The following is a 20,079-nucleotide window of genomic DNA, read 5'->3' on the forward strand; positions in this document are numbered from 1 at the left end:
TGTCGGGGAAGTCGCGCATTTTGAGAGATATGGTGTTTTTTTTTCTGGGGGGGGGGGTTGTCAGTGAACGAATTATGATCTCGCTGCCTTCCGCGTATTCACATTGACATCTTGTGCTTTTCTTTGGCGGGTGGCGTTGTTTAAATGTCACACCCAATGGGCGGGGGGGTCTTCCCTGTTTGTTTTCTGCGGGTCCTTCCATTTCGCTGAATCCTCAGCGGTAAAATGTTGAGACGATGAACAACAACGTGTGTTTATAATACGCTTTTAACGTAATGAGTCGTCACGAGACTCCAAAGAGGAGCGCAGTCAATTAAAATTTGACACCAAGTCATTTGGCAGCGGTAGGGCCAAATTTAAGCCCAAATGCAGGGCAACTTAAAGTCGCTCACTATGATTGCAATATGACCAAACCGGTTAAGAAAGTCCTTTTCACTGCCAAGCAGGGATGAAATTAAGTTATTTTTAAAAGAACTTTGTAACAAGATGTATGAGTAGAGATGGACGTTAATTCAACATGGAAGCAGGTTCTCTTGCCCACTGAGCCCATTTAAATACCAATTTACGTTAGTCCCTTTCTATTTTCTCCATATCTCATAAACACTTTGCCCCAGGATTCTACCACTTTTAGTTCTACACCAGGAGCAAATTACAGTGGACAATTAACTTGCTGGCAATCTTGGTGCCATCGAGCTGTACACGCATGGAAATAGGCTCTTCGGTCCATGTTGATTATGCCGACCAAGTTGGCATATTGGGCTAAATCCATTAGCTTGCATTTGGCCCATGTCTGCCTGAACTCTTCCTCGCCATATATCTGTCCAAATGTCTATTAAAAGTCATAATTGTATCTGCTTCGATAGCTGTTTCTGGCAACACATTCCAGATGCAGACTTTCCTATGTGTGGAAAATATTGCGTCTGAGGTCCCTCTTAATTTTCTTCCCTCTCATCTTAAGCCTTCTGGTTTTGGAATCCTCTAGCCCAGTGGTTCCAAATCTTTTTTAGTTCTTGGGCTCTTTAATTTTTCTGTGCCCCCCCCCCCCGACATTATTAGCGGGGGGAAAAAAGTGCCCCCTTCATTGAAACTGTGTGCCCCCCTTCATGGAAACATAGAAAATTAGGTGCAGGAGTAGGCCATTCGGCCCTTCGAGCCTGCACCGCCATTCAATGTGATCATGGCTGATCATCCACCTCAGTATCCCGTACCTGCCTTTTCTCCATACCCTCTGATCCCCTTGGCCACAAGGGCCACATCTAACTCCCTCTTAAATATAGCCAATGAACTGGCCTCAACTACCCTCTGTGGCAGAGAGTTCCAGACCCGCGCCTTTCTTCTGATTCAAGATTCACTACTCTCTGTGTGAAAAAAGTTCTCCTCATCTCGGTTTTAAAGTATTTCCCCCTTATCCTTAAGCCGTGACCCCTTGTCCTGGACCTCCCCAACATCGGGAACAATCTTCCTGCATCTAGCCTGTCCAACCCCTAAAGAATTTTGTAAGTTTCTATAAGATCCCCCCTCAATCTCCTAAATTCTAGAGAGTATAAACCAAGTCTATCCAGTCTTTCTTCATAAGACAGTCCTGACATCCCAGGAAAAAGTCTGGTGAACCTTCTCTGCACTCCCTCTATGGCAATAATGTCCTTCCTCAGATTTGGAGACCAAAACTGCACGCAATACTCCAGGTGTGGTCTCACCAAGACCCTATACAACTGCAGTAGAACCTCCCTGCTCCTATACTCAAATCCTCTTGCTATGAAAGCCAACATGCCATTCGCTTTCTTTACTGCCTGCTGCACCTGCATGCCTACCTTCAATGACTGGTGTACCATGACAACATCATTGAACCTGTGGCCCCCTAAATCCACAAATTTTTCTGTGCCCCCCCTGAAATTTGCCATGGCCCCAGGTTGGGAATCACTGCTCTTGCTTATGAAAATAAAAACTGAGGATTCACTTTCTCCATTTCACTCATGATTTTGTGCATCTCAATGAGGCCGCCCACTCAGCCTCCTATATTTCATAGAAACATAGAGAATAGGTGTAGGTGTAGGCCATTCGGCCCTTCGGCCCTTCGAGCTAGCACTACCATTCAATATGATCATGGCTGATCATTCAAAATCAGTACCCTGTTCCTGCTTTTTCCATATATCCATTGATTTCCTTAGCCTGAGAGCTAACTCTAACCCTCTCTGAAAGAAAGAAAAGTCCCAGCCTGGTCAATCTCTTGCTCTATTTCCAAGTTACTGGCATCCTTCCTGTAGTTGCACAACTAGAAGTCGGCATGGTCCACTAAGTGTGGTCTCACCAACAGCTTTTACAGCTTAAGCGAATGTAGAAGAAATCAAGCTATTGCAAAAAATATGTGAAACATGGCACCAGAGGTCAGGATTGAATAAGGATCACTGGAACTAAGGCAGCAGTGTTTTGCCTAATTGTACAATAATTATGTATGGTCTCCAATCCCCAATGTTGAGTTTTGCTCAACAATACTTGCAGAATTAATTTGAGCCAGGAGATTGCAGCAAAGATTTCCCAGATTGTTTCTGCTATGCCAGATCTGTCAAGTGTAGACAGTCTTAGTAGGTTATGTCTTCTATTGTATTTAGTTTAGAAGAATGGGAGATATAAAGAAATGCAGAGAATGTTTTTCCTTCATCTTGGGCCTAGTCTCCGCCTCAAAATAAGTAGGAATGATGCAAGTTTATATTTGGTTGATCGTAAACTGATGAATCAATGAAATTCTTTATCCAGAATGGCTTTTGGGGTTTGTCATTGATTGCATTCAAAATGGATGTCTTAGTATTAGGATTATATTTTGATGTAGACAATCAAACAGGATCTTGTTGAATTGAGTAGCAGTTTTGAAGAGCTGAATGGTGTATCTCTTTTTCTGTAATTCTTGTCGTCACTATTGTATTATGCAAAGCTTTGTAGCTAGTTTGTTGACAGGATTTCCCCCCCATATATAATAGCTTGTTAATGGCCAGACAATCTGTTGTGGAAATGTTGATTTAAATGGTGGGAGGCTGATCTTTGTCAAGTTGAGAATAGACAGAATTTCTGAACCAGTGGTTTACAACCTGGGTTGGGAGGGGGCACCATGCATACCAGGAGTTCTCAAGCTGTAATAAGAAGCTTACAATTATTAAAAAGTTTGTTAAAGTGGTAAGAAATTAACACTCATGACATATGAGGTGTGCTTGGCTTGTAGTTCCAAGCTGTCCGTACAAATCTACACGTTAGTTCCAGCTCCTTTATCGCTCCTTTATTCAGCTTTTTCTACAAGGAGCACATTTTCTGGAGTGGAAACAAATATGGCTTTCATTCAAATGGTTGGACCCACCGTTCTAGTCAGCACTTCTGAGAACATAAAAAGGAAAAAAAAGCAAAAGTGAGCTAAATTACTACTTGTGTCTTGTTCACTTTTCAGTTAGATTATGGATGTTCTGTCTTCCCAATGTTTGAAATAAATTTTCTGCTCATTCAGAACAAAGTGTCAATGAGAAAGTGACAAATCTGAAAATGGATGGGTCAAGAGTATTTTGTTCACCATGATGGGTATTTGAAAGATTTTGTTTCTCTGTGGCTGGACGGCAGGTAGATGTAAAATGGGAGATCACGGAAACATCTGTTGGAGAGATCAGAATGGGTTGTGTGACTACTGAACTCGTTTATTTTTGAAATGTATAATATTTCACCTTTGTGTACCATGCAGCCAGAAAGTTGACTAAATATTTTGAAAGCGACCTTGAGGCTGATGTTGTTTTGAATAATCTTCCACTCCCCCCCCCCCCCCCCCCCCCCCCCCCCCCCCCCCCCCCCCCCCCCCCACCTCTTTTACTTTTTGTAGAGAGATGGATCACAAAAATTGAGTGCCAGGGCCAATTGTCACATTTTTTACAAAATCTCCTAAAATTTCATACTATTGTGGAAAACTTGCAGTTTTGAAGGAGATTATTCAGCCCATTGTGTTGGCAGCAGTTGAGAAAGCTTTTAAATATATATTCCTACCTTCAATACTTGGTCCATAGCCCTGCAGGCATTTGCTCTTCAATTACGCATCCAATCACATACAAATGTGAGGGTTTCTGCCTCTAAACAGTTGCTGACAGTGAATTCCAGACTCCTATCATGAAAGAACATTTGCTCGTCTTCCCTGAAATTCCTCTGCTAGTTACTTCAAGCCTATCTCCCTTGTCTAAGGAAAAAATATTTTGGTGATCTGGGCATCAGAGGAAGACAATATTTGTTACCTATCCTTGTAGAACTCATTGCCCTTGAAGGTTGTGGAGAGCAGTTGCCTTTCATTGCTAGTGTGTCCTACTGTGCTGATGGGGAGAGTTCTAGGATATAAACTTGCAGGAACAGTTATGTATTTCCATGTTAGGATAATGTACAACTTTGAGGAGGACAGAGAGGTGGTGGTATTCCCATGTGTGTTGCCATTGCCTTGTATGATGGTAGAGGTTGTGTATTCGAGGGATGTTATCGGAGTCACTTGAACTATTTTGTTGATGGCATGTTCTGCAGCTACTCTGCTGCAATGGTGGAAGGAACAGTGGAGTAGGTGCCCATCAAGTGAGATGATTTGTCCAGAGTGGTGGAAATCTTGCATTCTTGGAGCAGCGTTTATTTAGGCAAGTTGAGCATATTCTTGACTTGTAAATGGTGGAGGGACTGGGTATCTTGCAGTTAGAAACTTGGCTCTTGACACTTCAGCCTTTGTCTCATTCTTGTAGTCACATCATTTTTTGTGGATGGTCTACTTGAGCTTCTGATCAATGCCACTCCATTGAATACTGATGAAGTAGGATTTGACATTCAGAGACATTGCCATTGTTAAGGATAGGTAACTATCATCTGTGTGAAAGAACTTTTACTGATCTTCCTGGAAAAAAAGTTCTGCTAGTCTATGCCTCCTCAGCTAAGAAAAAACCCCATATTTTAGTGATCTGGGTGAGGCCAATATTTGTTGCCTATTCTTATTATCTCTGGAAGCACAAGGAACTATCGATGCTGGAATCTTGCTTAGGACAAAGTGCTGGGCTCAGACAGCATCTCTGGAGTATATAGATAGGTGATGTTTGGGTCAGAACCCTCCTTCAAAGTGATTGCATTGGGGGGGGGGGGAAGAAACCTCTTTGCAATGGTCATTGACAGGCACATTGGCACAATTATTTGCTACTTATCAGGGCTGTCTGAATAATATCTGGCCTTTGCTGCAATTGGACAGCGAGCATTTGCAAATGGATTTGAACATTGCACAGCCATCAGCACCAACTTTGCTTGTGGGTCACATCTCTACACACTGTCTCCCTCTGTATCTGATAAATCATCTATACATTAACATTTTTGACTTGTTCAATGTCCTATACTATACTGCATAACCGTAACTATACATGAGCCCAAATTTCCATTGTAACCGCTTTGCTTTATAACCTGGCTATTAAAGGAATGCACCGTATGGTTTATTTAAACCATCTCTTCTATCTATCATGCTACCTTTTTAAGTGTGCATTTCATTCCTCCACATATTACAATTCTGTTGTGGTGCATCTCTTCCTCCCACCATTCTCTGGATTAAATTAAATTTACTACTTTGCAAATAACATCCATCCAGTCACAAGAGTACCCATGAATCATCAACTTCCTACTCTTGAGCCAACTGATCCAATTCCCCACTTTCCCTTTCATCTCATCTTAACACTTTTGACCACTTAGTCATGTGGGATCTGTTTTTGTCTTGCAGACTACATCAAATGCACTGCCTTCATCAGCTCTCCTTGCTATCTCCACAGCTTTCATTTTATTAGTCCGAGGTAATTTCAAGTATGCCCTTAATTAATCTGTAACTGCTCTGAGAAACGGTTACAATGTGAAGTCCAACTGGTATTTTTGCTCAGTATTTTCAGCAGTATTTTACTTTGGATTTTCAGGAACTGTAGTTTTTGATTCAATGTTGGTATTCCTTTAATCCTTTGACACTAGCCTCCTATCAGATGTAAACGTCCAATTTTATTTTCTTAGTTTGAACCCCAACTGGAATGATTTTGAGTCAGATATTTGAGTTTTGGTTGGAGACAAAAGGGGCAAATGGAAATCCTGTCCGAGAGCAGAGACTTCTTCCAGAATTGCATTCCTGGAAGAGAAGTGGCTATAAATTCAACTGTCATTTTTTTGTGAGCCTTTTCATTTGGGTGGCCATTAATTTGGTGATTCTGCCAACGGAATTAATTCCAGTCCACTTTTTATCAGGCTCTTTAATATGCGAGGGATGAATTCATGACCTTCCAATCTTATGGCATTGCACTGTCTTTTTATCTGCACTTTCTTTGTAGCCATAACACTACATTCTGAGCTCTGTTTATTTTTTCATTTGCACTACCTGATGCATCCATGTATGATATGCGTGGATAGCAAGCAATGATAAACTAAACCAAATCACAGTACAAATAGCCTTGCCTCCTATTTTTTAATCTCTTATTTTATCTCCATCCTTTTCCACGATTATTTAAATCTAATTGAATTTTTAGTGCTTTGTCCAGTGTTCAGTTTTGTTACGGCCAACTCAATATGGGCTTACAACAAGCAGGCTAAAATAAGTTCTGATTACATTCTTGTATTCATTGTATTCTTGTATTCAAATTTTATTGTCGTTGCCTCACTTTGAGACAACGAAATGAATTTCCCGTACAGCAGTATCGTTAAAAAAAATCACAAGAAAAATAATAAAAATAAATAATAAATAAATAATAAAACATATTAAAAAATAAAATTGAAATTGAATTAATTAAAAATTTAACAAAAGCACAAACACAAAAAGTCCACAACACAACATAACATAAATGGCACCCAGGTGAGGACGGCACCATAGTCCAGCCAGCCTCCCCTCAGTATCCATCCGTAGTTGGGGCCTTCCGAGCACCTGCAGTCGCCACCCCGGGTGGCCCGATGTTCAGGCCCTCACGCCGGGCTGGTGGAACGCTGACGCCGAGCCCCGACGGTGAGCATCCTCCTCCTCAGCGGCCCGGACCTTCTGATCAGCCGCCTCCCGCTGCCGGAGTCTGCAGCTCCTGAGTCCACAGGCCGAGCTGGGCAGAGTCGCAGGACGTGCATGTTGGGAAATCTGTGATGTTCACATCTTTTACATTAATCATTCTGATAATATTTGGCTAATTAAAATCTCCCTTTACTACTGTCTTTGTATATTAAAGAACAATCTCTTCAAAATTCCTTGGACTGTTTGGCAATCTATTGACCATGTCCAGTAATATGATTGCACCCAAGTGGGTCCATTTGAAAGAAATGTATTCTCCTTCTCACTGCAATATTGGTTTGAAAGCCAATGTTGCCATCCTTTCTCCTTTTGATTTTCCTTTGTTTCACTAAAAGCTCTGCAATCAGTACCTCAAGTTGCCATTCCTGCTCTTCAAGCATGTTTCAGTAATAGTTATAATATCCTTTCACAGATTCTGGCCAACAATTAAGGAGCTGACAAACTGATACACTTGTGCAACTGCACAATATCGCAAGATTAAAAAAAGGACATCTTTCTAACATGGTGTGATTGAAAAACGAGGAGTAGGGAATGCAAATTCCAACGGGTTATCCCATTGACAAAATGCAGGGCGATCTATCTTGTAGTTAAAATAAATTATAGACTATAGGGGAATTATAGACCGGTTGCCTTACATCGGTAGTGGGGAGGATGATTGAGTCGATTACTAAAGATGTTATAGCAGTGCATTTGGAATCTTTTTTCACCAGAGAGACAAGTGCATATTCTCCTAGCAACACCCTCAATACATGCATCGTACCTTTTTTGGATTAAAACATCATTCGAGTGGGATATTGCAAGGATGTCTACATCACCATCAAGAATAGTTGAGGGTGAGCAACAAATGCCAGATCCCAGGAAATGATTTTTATTAAAAAGTACTGGCATAACCAGGTGCCAATTACGATTGGACTGATCACATCTTTTCCTCAATCTGGCTTTAACAACAGCAAAAGCACTGCCACAGGAAGATGAATATTGAAACCCCACGATTCCACAATGATACCTGCAGATGGCACCTCCTGAATCGCCTGACAACTCCCAATCAACAGGATTTGCATTATGACTGCCTTTAAATCCATCTTAATTAGTCCCTACACGGAGGTGTTCTTGACTCTTGTTGCCAGAAAGAATCTATGCAGCTTTGATAAGTATGATAATTTGATAAGAATTCTCAAAACTACTGGTTTTAAAAATCTCTCCCCAGAACTAATTATTTTCAAGCGTGTTTTATTTTAAATTGGTAGCTCCATCATGCCTCGAGAGAAAATAAACCACCCTATAAATGTTTGAAGGCTGAGGTCCAACAACAAAACCCATGATGTAAAGAACAGACGGTGGGTGCATGAGATTTAGCAACTTGCTAATATCCATAACATCTGGATTATTCATTGTAAGGGCCATCTTGGCAGAAGGACTACTTCAGTCCATTAACATGGATTCTGGATCAGTTCCTATTGGCTGGAGGGTAGCCAATGTAGCTCTACTTAAGAAAGGAGGGAACGAGAAGATGGGGAATTATAGACCAGTTGCCTTACATTGGTAGCGGGGAAGATGCTTGAGTCGATTACTAAAGAAGTTATAGCAGCGCATTTGGAAAGCCGTGACCGGATCGGTCAAAGTCAGCATGGATTTATGAAAGGGAAATGATGATTGACTAATCTTCTGGAATTTTTTGAAGATGTAACAAGTAGAATGGATGTGGTATATCTGGACTTTCAAAAAGCCTTTGACAAGGTCCCACACAAGAGATTAGTGTGCAAAATTAGATCACATGGTATTGGGGGTAGAGTATTGACATGGATAGAGAACTGGTTGGCAGATAGGAAGCAAAGAGTAGGAATTAACAGGTCCTTTTCAGAATAGCAGGCAGTGACTAGTAGGGTGCTGCAATGCTCGGTGCTGGGACCCCGGTTATTTACAAAATATTAACAATTTAGACGAGGGAATTAAATGTAACTTTCCAAGTTTGCGGATGACACAAAGCTGGGTGGCAGTGTGAGCCGCAGAGAGGATGCTAAGAGGCTGCAGGGTGACTTGGATAGGTTGGGTGAGTGGGCAGATGCATGGCAGATACAGCATAATATAGATGAATGTGAGTTTATCCACTTTGGTGGCAAGAGCGGAAGGCAGATTATTATCTGAATTAGGAGATTTATTGTCGGATGAGCAAAAGGGGAGGCGCAACAAGATCTGGGTGTGCTTGTATATAGGTCATTGAAAGTAAGCATGCAGGTACAGCAGGCAAGAAGAAGAAAGCTAATGGCATGTTGGCCTTCATTGCGAGAGGATTTGAGTTTAGGAGCAAGGAGGTCCTACTGCAGTTGTACAGGCCCTGGTAAGACCGCACCTGGAGTATTGTGTGCAAATTTGGTCTCCTAATTTGAGTAAGGACATTATTGCTATTGAGGGAGTCCAGCATAGGTTCACCAGGTTAATTCTCGGGATGGCAGGACTGACATATGATGAAAGAATGGATCGACGGCTTGTATTCACTGGAATTTAGAAGGATGAGAGGCAATCTTATAGAAACATATAAAAACCTTAAAGGATTGGACAGGTTAGATGCAGGAAATTGTTGTTCCCGAAGTTCCATGAAGAAAAACGTTTTCCTCCGGATAGTTGTGAATCTGGAATTCTCTGCCGCAGAAGGCAGTGGAGGCCAATTCACTGGATGTTTTCAAGAGAGAGTTAGATTTGGCTCTTAGGGTGAAAAGAGACAAGGGATATCGGGGGGGAAAAGCCGGAATGGACTACAGATTTTGGATGATCAGCCATGATCATATTGAATGGCAGTGCTGGCATGAATTTTTCTGTGTTTCTCTGCTTATCCATCTAGAAGAACAGTCAACTGTGCGACAACTAGAGAAATGCTAGGTGGAGAATTAAACACTATATGTGTTCTTTTTCAACTGCTCTGAAATCTTTACACGTGTAAATTTGGAGTAGGAGTAGGACATCTGGTGCCTTCGGCCTGAACAAAAAATAATGTACTTTTATGATCTGATTGAAACCTCAGCCCAGTTGGGTATGGCTGCCCTGCCTGCAGCTGTCTGTCTTTTCACTCCTTTTTTTATTTTAAGTATGTTAAAAAGTGTTTTGTTTCAAGGTCTATTCTTTTTATGTAGGGGGGTGGGGAAGGGGAAACTGTATTTCTCAGTCCCTACCTGGTCGGAGAGGCAGCTTTCCTCTGAGCAGCAACTTCGACCCGTCCTCGCGGCATACCATTGGGTCTGGAGCGGCTTTTCCTGAGGGAACTGGCCAGAACCACGGCTTCGGCGGCGGCACAACGCTGGAGCGCTATCGCCTTGCCTGGGTCGTTGTGCTGGAGCTGGGTCCGCCGGTTTGAACATTGCGAAGCTGCAGGTCTGTGGAGTGGCCAGCCTTGGGCGGCGGCGCTGACTTTAACATCGGGAGCCTGGGATCTTTCGCTGACATCGCCAATGTTGGAGCTCTGTCCAACTTGGCTTCGGAAGCCGCGGTCCCAGGTATTCCAAGCTGCTGAGAGGGTTCTCCCGACGCCGAAGCACCATCATCTGGCGAGAGCCTGAAACATCGGTGCCACCATAGCGGTGACTGCGGAGGCGTCAATAGGCCCGACTATGGGTGGACAAGGGGAATGGGGACTGGACTTTGTGCCTTCCCCCACAGTGGGAACCGTTGTGGGGGGATGTTTTCATGTTTAATGCTAAATTCTTCTTTAATGTTGCGTTGTATTCTTATTAGTGTGCTGCAATGGCAACTAGAATTTCACTACACCAATTGGTGTATGTGACAATAAATGAACCTTTGTACCTGATTCAGTTTGGTAGTCATTCACTTCTGACTTATTTCAGAAAAGAGTTCAAAGGGCTCTCAGTCTGCATCTGTAATGGGTTATCATAAGGTCCGAAGCAGGGTCTCGACATGAAACATCACCCATTCCTACTCTTCGGAGATGCTGCCTGCCAGCTGAGTTACTCAAGTTTTTTGTGTCTATCTTTGGTTTAAACCAGCATCGGTAGTTCCTTCTTACACATAAGGTCATAAGTGATAGGAGCAGAACGATGCCATTCGGCCCATCAAGTCTTCTCTGTCATTCAATCATGGCTGCGAAAAAGTTACTTTTATAACAACTAAACAGGTTCGCTTCTTAATAAGCAGACAACGCACAAACTGTTTGGTAGACCAGTTCAAAACTTTACTTATTATCAGCAGATGGAAGGGAGGGAGAACTCCAGTCAAGTGACCAATGTAGACACTTCACTGTCCTCAGTCCACTTCTCTGAACAACAGAATGACATTGTATTATATAGTGTTTTTTTTGTCACCTTAGCACATTCCACAGACATTAGTCATGGTCAGAGGTACAGGAGAACAAAGGTTTCTACAGAATGCATCACATCAAAGGCATTTTGTCACAATCCCTTAGATCAATCTAGCTTCTCCTCTCTCGTCACCTCTTCCCTCATAAACATAGGACACTTGGTGCCAGGCATTTTACACCAAAGAGATCAATCTAGCTCCTTCTCTGCTTCCTCTCTCGTCACTTGGGAGACAATGTTATAGTATTTATTATCTCACACACCGCAATCTGAGGCAAGCCTAATTTGAGACTAAATATAAGCGGTAAGCTAGCCCAGAACCCAATTTAATATATTATTATATTTTTAACTTAATTCGGCTTTATCAGCTGCTCTATCTTCCTCCACCTAATTCCATTCCCCTGCCTTCTCCCCATAACCCCTGACATCCATACTAATCAAGAATCTATCTCTGCTTTAAAAATATCTATTGATGGCCCCCTCAGCCTTCTGTGGCAAATAATTCACATATTCACCACCCTCTTGCTAAATAAATTCCTTCTCACCTCCTTCCTAAAGGATGTTCTTTAATTCTGTGGCTATGACCTCTGGTCCCAATCTCTCCCACTAGTGGAAACATCCTCTCCACATCCATTCTATCCAAACCTTTCATTATTCGGTACGTTTCTATGAGGTCCTCCAAACTCCAGCGAGTACAGGCCCAGTACCGTCATCAAACGTTCATCATAATTTATCCCACTCATACCTGGGATCATTCTTGTAAACCTCTTCTGGACTCTCTCCAGGGCCAGCACATCCTTCCTCAGATATGCGGCCTGACCAGTGCCTGAGAGCCTTAGTTCTCCATCCCTGTTTTTGTATTCTAGCCTTCTGAACTAAATGCTAGCAGCGCGTTTGCCTTCTTTACTACTGATTCCACTTGCAGATTAACTTTTTGGGAACCCTGCACCAGCACTCCCAAGTGGATATAAGCTCAGTTGTACCTTGTAAGACCAGCGATTCATTGAAGTTGGAAGTCTCTACTATTTAAATGTAAATATTGCTAAATTTAACTATCCTTTATGTTTTGCCTTGTTGGCTAACTTCAAACTCACTCATCTTTATTATCGGTATATCTGATATGGCTTTGTTACTCCCATGAGCATTGGAACAATTGCACATCATTAAATGTATTGCTCTTCGCCCACTTATCTTGTCTGCCACCATACACTATTTCTGACAGGTTAGTCTAGTCTCAATTCAGCAGCTATGATTTCTCAACTCATTCTGTTATTCTCCAGACACTGGCAGCAAAGCTCAGAATTGATGCGTACTGTGTTGAAAGGTCATGTTTTGATATAAAAATAAGACGGCAGCAGCTGAGCTAAAGCAAAAGCTGGGTGTGGTGATGTCCAAAATTAATACCATATTACATCACAGTTTCTAGTAACATTCTGTTTCAAATAGCTGCTGAGAAGAGGGATGGCATCAGCTGACTGTATGCCTTGAAACTTGAGGTTGTGATAGGGACTGATGCCAATAGCTGCAGCGTTTCAGTTGATGGATATACAGGGCCCTCCATTAAGTTTGGGACAAAGACCCATCACTTATTTATTTGCTTCTGTACTCCACAATTTGAGATTTGTAATTTTTTTTAAATCGGACGTGGTTAAAGTGTACATTGTCTAATTTTATTAAAGCCATTTTTATACTGTTTGGTTTCACCATGTAGAAATTACAGCAGTGTTTGTACATAGTCCCCCCATTTCAGGGCACCATAATATTTGGGACACAGCAATGTCATGTAAATGAAAGTAGTTATGTTTAGTATTTTGTTGCATATCCTTTGCAAGCAATGACTCCTTGAAGTCTGCGATTCATGGACATTACCAGTTGCTGGGTGTCTTCTCTGGTGATGCTCTACCAGGCCTGTATTGCAGCCATCTTTAGCTTATGCTTGTTTTGGGGCCTAGTCCCCTTCAGTTTTCTCTTCAGCGTATAAAAGTCATGCTAAATTGGGTTCAGGTCAGAAGATTGACTTGGCGACTCAAGAATTGACCATTTTCTAGCTTTGAAAAACTCCTTTGTTGCTTCAGCAGTATTTTTGGGATCATTATCTTGCTGTAGAATGAACTGCCGGCCAATGAGTTTTGAGGCATTTGTTTGAACTTGAGCAGATAGGATGTGTCTATACACTTCAGAATTCATTATGCTGCTATCATCAGCAGTTGTATCGTCAATGAACTTAAGTGAGCCAGTACCTTCAGCCATATATGCCTGGACCATGACACCCCCACTACTGTGTTTCACAGATGAGGTGGTATGCTTTGGATCTTGCACAGTTCCTTCTCTCCTCCATACTTTGCTCTTGCCATCACTGATACAGGTACACAACCTTTTATCCGAAAGCCTTGGGACCAGACACTTCTCGGATTTCAGGATTTTTCGGATTTCCGAATGAAAGATTTTTAGCGTAGATTAGGTAGGTAGCGTGGGCAGCTTGAAAAGTCTGGAGCGGCTGCCTCCTCCCCGGAGACCAGGGAATCATTGTAAATCATTGCTTAAATGTTAGTCAGTTAGTTTGGAGGGATTTTATGTGGTGGGGGGTGAAGGGGGAAAATTTAATTCTTAGTCCTCTACCTGGTCGGAGAGGCGGGGAACGGGCAATGCCTTACCGGGTCGCCGTGCAGTAAGCTCCGGAGCGCTGTGGCCGCCGACTCCCCCGAACATCGCGGAGCTGGGGGATTTTTCTGCGGGCGTCCTGTGGAGGTCCGGCGCCAGGAATGTAAGCTCACCAGCTCTGGTGGGAGCTCTGACCCCTACTTGGACGATTTTTTTTGGCAACTCTACCCCGACTGGCTGCGCGGCGCTCCAAATCCAGCGCCGCCCGCGGCCGGACGCCCGCGGCCCCCAGCTCCGCGATGTTGGGAGTCGGCGGCCTGAGCAATTACAAACGCCTGTGAAGCCCTGTGTCCCAAACATTATGATGCCCTGAAATGGGGGGACTATGTATAAACACAGCTATAATTTCTATATGATGAAACCAAAATGTATAAAATGGCCTTTAATTAAATCTGACAATGTGCACTTTAACCACATGTGATTTTTTTTTTCGATTACAAATCTCAAATTGTGGAGGCAAATAAATAAATGATGGATCTTTGTCCCAAACATTATGGAGGGCACTGTGCATTTCATTCACCGCTTCCTTATCAGATAGTCCCATTTGAACCGTTTTATCCTTGCTTATCACCTCTAACTTTGGTTGCTATCTTCACCCTTCTTTCCCCCACCTCGCTCATCTGTCAATCCATCCCTTCACCTGGATCTACCTATCATCTGCCAGGTTTTGCTCCACTCTTTCCCTTATCTTCCTGCCACCTATCCTTCATTTATATCATCGGTCTAAAATTGCACCATTGAATGCCACCTATTGAGATGCATCACAGCTTGGTTTGGCAACAGCTCTGCTCAGGAAACCAGCCAACATAAACAGCCAGGCATCATCTCTGAAGAAGGGTCTCAACCCAAAACGTCACCTATTCCTTCGCTCCATAGATGCTGCCTCACCCGCAGAGTTTCTCTAGCATATTTGTCTACCAACATTATCAAGGATCATTTCCCTGGGCATTTCCTCTGAATCCTGCTCCTGGGCAGAAGATTCTAAGAGCTTGAAGATAGACAGAAAATGCTGGAGTAACTCAGCGGGACAGGTAGCAACTCTGGAGAGAAGGAATGAGTGACGTTACGGGTCGAGAACCTTTGTCAGATCAGTCTGAAGAAGGGTCTCGACCCGAAACGGCACCCATTCCTTCTCTGCAGAGATGCTGCCTGTCCCGCTGAGTTACCTCAGCAGTTTGTGTTTACCTTCGATTTAAACCAGCTTCTGCAGTTCTTTTCTAGATATAAGAGCTTGAAAGCTCGTGCCATCATATTCTTTCCCTGCTGCTATCAGGTCACTGAATGGACCCCTCATAAGCTAAGAGTGCTGTCCTGATTTCCCATTCTTTCCTCACTGCGACCCTTGCAGTCTTTTAAAAAAATGTGCACTTTTTCATTTCATCAACAATACATTATACCACTTGTGTTTTCCTCTTTGCACTGCCTGTTACACTTGTTTGGCACAATTGAACTCTTGCATGGTATGATTTGACTGACAAATGACAGTACACATGACAATAACCAAACAGTTGTGACTCTAAAGATTCTGTCCATTTCCCTCCACAGATGATGTTTGGTCCTCTGAGTTCCTCCAGTCACTTGTTTTTGTCCTTTTTAAACCTCTGCTCCAACAAGATCATAACAGCTGAGGAAATAACGGGGACTTTTGGCCTCAGATTTCCTTTTGCAAGACTGGATGCAAAGAATGGCAAAGTGCTGGAGTAACTCAACGGCCAGGCAGCATCTCTGGAGTAGATGAATAGATGACCCATGTTGTCCAGAGATGCTGCCTGACCCGCTGAGTTACTCCAGCACGTTGTCTTTTTTTTTGTTGTAAATCAGCATCTGCAGTTTATTGTTTCTACTGGATTCAAAGAGTATTTATCCTAGAGAGGGTGTCACAAACAAGGGGGCATAGATTAATAATAAGAAGGCGGATGGGTCACATGTTTCAGACAAAGATGGTGTAATTTCTTCCTTCAAAGGAAAGCTTCTAGTTTGCATAAATTTTGCAGGTTCACTATTTAGTGGAAACTTTTGGTTCACTTCTGATTCTACACATTGCCCACTTGTGAAGGTATGAAGTCACCCATAGTCATTTGGCCCTCCATTAACGATCCAATTTGTTGTGATTCATGTGATGCAATAAACTATTTAATTTTAGGAGGTTCCGCAACGTGAGTTTAGAGAGTTAGGAAGAAGACTGAAAAGCAGGACATCTAGGGTGGTTAACTCTGGATTGCTTCCAGTACCTCGTGCTAGTGAGGGCAGAAACAGAGAAGCTGGGAAATCTGAATGTGGGGCTGAGGGGCTGGTGCAGAGAGTAAGGATTTAGATTTATAGACCACTGGGATCTCTTTTGGGATAGGGGTGACCTGTACAAAAGGGACGGGTTACACCTGAACTGGAGGGGGACCAACGTTCTGGCAGGCAGGTTTGCAGGGCTACACATGTGGGTTTAATCTAAATAGTAGGGGGGGAGGGGTTGACAAATTAGGAGTATAAAGATGGAGTTAAAGGGTAAGTGAGTACAGGAAAAGTTACAAAAGACTCCCAAATTAATGGGAAGGAAAGTTCGAGAAGGGATAAGGGAGTAAGGTCAGGGTCAATAGTGTGAGAGAGGAGGTGAATACCAAAGTTAGTGTTGTATATGAATGCGCAAAGTAGAAGAAATAAAGTGGATGAGCTTGACGCTCAGTTAGAAATTGGCAAGTATGATGTTGTGGGAATTACACAAACATGGCTGCAAGAGGACCAGGGGTGGGAACTGAACATTCAAGGGTATTCGTCCTATCGAAAGACAGACAGATGGACAGAGAGGGTGGGGGGTAGCTCTGTTGGTGAGGAATGAAATCCAGTCCCTTGCGAGGGGTTACATAGAATCTGGAGTTGTAGATTCAGTATGGATACAACTGAGGAATTGTAAGGGTAAAAAGACTAATGGGATTTGTCTAAAGGCCCCCAAACAGTAGCCTGAATATAGGGTGCAAGTTGAATCAGGAGTTAAAATTGGCATTTCGCAAAGGTAATGCTAAGGTGGTTATGGGAGATTTCAATATGCAGGTAGACTGGGAAAATCAGGGTGGTACTGGACCCCAAGAAAGGGAGTTTGTGGAGTGCCTCCGTGATGGATTCTTAGAGCAGCTTGTACTGGAAGCCTGCAAGGGAGAAGGCAATTCTGGATTTAGTATTGTGTAATGAACCGGATTTGATAAGGAAACTCGAGGTAAAGGAGCCATTAGGAGGTAGTGACCAGAATATGAAAAGTTTTAATCTACAATTTGAGAGGGAGAAGGGAAAATCGGAAGTGTCAGTATTACAATAGAACAAAGGGGACTATGGAGCCACGAGGGAGGAGCTGGCCAAAGTTGACTTGAAAGATATCCTGGCAGGGATGACAGTGGAACGACAATGGCAGGTATTTCTGGGAATAATACAGAAGGTGCAGGATCATTTAATTCCAAAGAGGAAGAAAGAGTCCAAGGGGGGGGAGTAAGGGGCGACTGTGGCTGACTTGGGAAGTCAGGGACAGGATAAAATAAAAGAGAAGTATAACATAGCAAAGATGAGGAGGAAGACAGAGGATCGGAAAACTTTTAAAGAGCAACAGAAGATAACTTAAAAGGCAATACGGGGAGAAAAGATGAGGTACGAAGGTAAGCTAGCCAAGAATATAAAGGAGGATAGTGAAAGTTTCTTTGGGTATGTGAAGAGGAAAAAATTAGTTAAGACCAAAGTTGTACCTTTGAAGACTGAAACAAATGAAATTATTGTGGGGAACAAGGAAATGGCAGACGAGTTGAACAGGTACTTGGGTGGATCCGTCTTCACTAAGGAAGACCACAAATAAGCACCCTGATGTACGAGTGGCCAGAGTATTTAGGGTGATGGAGGAACTGAAGGAAATTCACATTAGGCAGGAAATGGTGTTGAGTAGACTGATGGGACTGAAGGCTGATAAATCCCCAGGGGTTGATGGTCTGCATCCCAGGGTACTTCAGGAAGTGGCTCTAGAAATCATGAACGCATTGGTGATCATTTTCCAATGTTCTATAGATTCAGGATCAGTTCCTGTGGATTGGAGAGTAGCTAATGTTATCCCACTTTTAGAATGGAACGGCTGGAATTTATACTCTGGAAGTTAGAAGGATGAGAGGGAATCTTATTGAAACATATAAGATTATTAAGGGTTTGGACATGCTAGGGGCAAGCAACATGTTCCCGATGATGCGGGAGTCCAGAACCAGAGGCCACAGTTTAAGAATAAGGGGTAAGCTATGTAGAATGGAGATGAGGAAAAGCTTTTTCACACAGAGGGTTGTGAATCTGTGGAATTCTTTGCCTCAGAAGGCAGTGGAGGCCAATTCTCTGGATGCTTTCAAGAGAGAGTTCGATAGGGCTCTTTAAGATAGCGGAGTCAAGCGAGATGGGGAGAAGGCATGAACGGGGTACTGATTGTGGATGATCAGCCATGATCGCAGTGAATGGTGGTGCTTGCTTGAAGGGCCAAATGCCCTACTCCTACACCTATTGTCTATTAATTTTATATCAGGGCTGATCCTATTTCTTTTGGTAAGGCATCGCAGGTTAAATACATGCATTTGGAACTGAGCAGATGGAGGGAAGAGGAATAATAATTATTTTAAGGTTGCATTTTGTTTTAATGCTGCTTTTTTTCCCTCTGAGCAATATTGTGAATTATGTTTTCTAGCAAAGGTGTTTATTGCATAAAATCCAACAATTAGTATTCATAAAATAGTGGTAAATTAAAGCTTTGGTCCCTTTTCAAACTTGTTATGAGCATGTAATCACTAAGTTAATATTTTGACAAATGGTGGTGTATTTGCACTTTGAGATTAAATTGTCTGAATTTTATTAGGTAACAAAATGTGTTAATATGTCCTGTCCAATGACTTTCACTAAGTCCTTTTCACAGTCTCCCATTGGAAACTTGTCCAAAATGTTTTTATCCATTTGAATTGAAGATTAAAAAGTAAATTTAATTTGAAACCAGCTTCATTATAGGAGGCAGGGGGGATGGTAGTGAGTGAAATCTGTGAATGGAATCCCCACGACGACTAGTGGTGTTCAAGAAGGGTTGGTACTGTTACAGTAATAGATATGACCAAAGATCTTTGGATATGACTGTGAATATACAAATAAGTTTTTGTAAGCTTTCAGATGACCTGCATATTGGTGGTGCTGCTGATCGTGAGGAGGGTGGTCTACAGGATAATCCATTGGCATGATAAAGCAATGGCAGTATTGAAATGAGGTTTTGTAATTTAGGATGATTAAAACAGTAGGGTATAGTGAGTATTGAGGAACCTTGGTGCATGCACAGGTCTAAGGATGCTGAATGTGGCAGTGTCGAGAGTTACGAGTGTTTTGTCATATGTCCCTGACAGAACCATGAAATTGTTTGCAGCAGCATAATGGAATATGTCAATATAGTACTCTGTAAATAATATAATAAATGAGGAAAAAAGCTCAGTGTGTATAGGTAGACAAGGTGATGAAGACGGCACGTGGAATCCAATGCACATGGAATGTAAGAGCAGAGAAGTACAACCTCCATTAACTTTGGTTATGCCACTGTTGGAATCATAATCATCATAACATCATACTTTATTAGCCAAGTATGTTTTGCAACATAGGAGGAATTTGGTATGACCCATTAAGAACCATAATTAAGAACCTAGCATGACCCGTTAAGTCGCCACACAAGAAATTATGTAATTGCGCTGGAGTGATGCAGAGCAGATTCACGAGGATATTGTCTGAGATGGAGTATTGTGCAACTGGTTGGGCTGTTTGTTTTCTTTGGAGTGAAGGAGTAGGTAGGCAGGAAGAACCTTTCCTCTAGCAGATCTGAAGCTAATAAGGCAGGTTTAGTGTAAGCAGTATGAGGGTTCGTTTGGTCTTGTGTTAGACGAAGCATAGCTCGCCGTTGGCTTGCGTCGTTGTCCAACATGTTGACAGAATTGGTCGCTCGACGCGCCACTGAGTGCATCGTGTTGTCGTTTCCAGAGATCGCCACAAGGAGGCTTCTGTCATGATCCCCAGTAGGAGGGT

At 42.6% G+C, this 20,079-nt stretch overlaps 1 protein-coding gene across 1 annotated transcript in view; it reads left to right on the forward strand.

Annotated features, from left to right (window-relative positions):
* Nucleotides 1–20,079, forward strand: part of scamp1 (secretory carrier membrane protein 1) — a 52,446-nt gene that overhangs the window by 869 nt on the left and 31,498 nt on the right. The gene's annotated exons all lie outside the window — the stretch shown is intronic.

The sequence above is a fragment of the Leucoraja erinacea genome, chromosome 3 (assembly GCF_028641065.1).
Source record: "Leucoraja erinacea ecotype New England chromosome 3, Leri_hhj_1, whole genome shotgun sequence".
NCBI lineage: Eukaryota > Metazoa > Chordata > Chondrichthyes > Rajiformes > Rajidae > Leucoraja > Leucoraja erinaceus.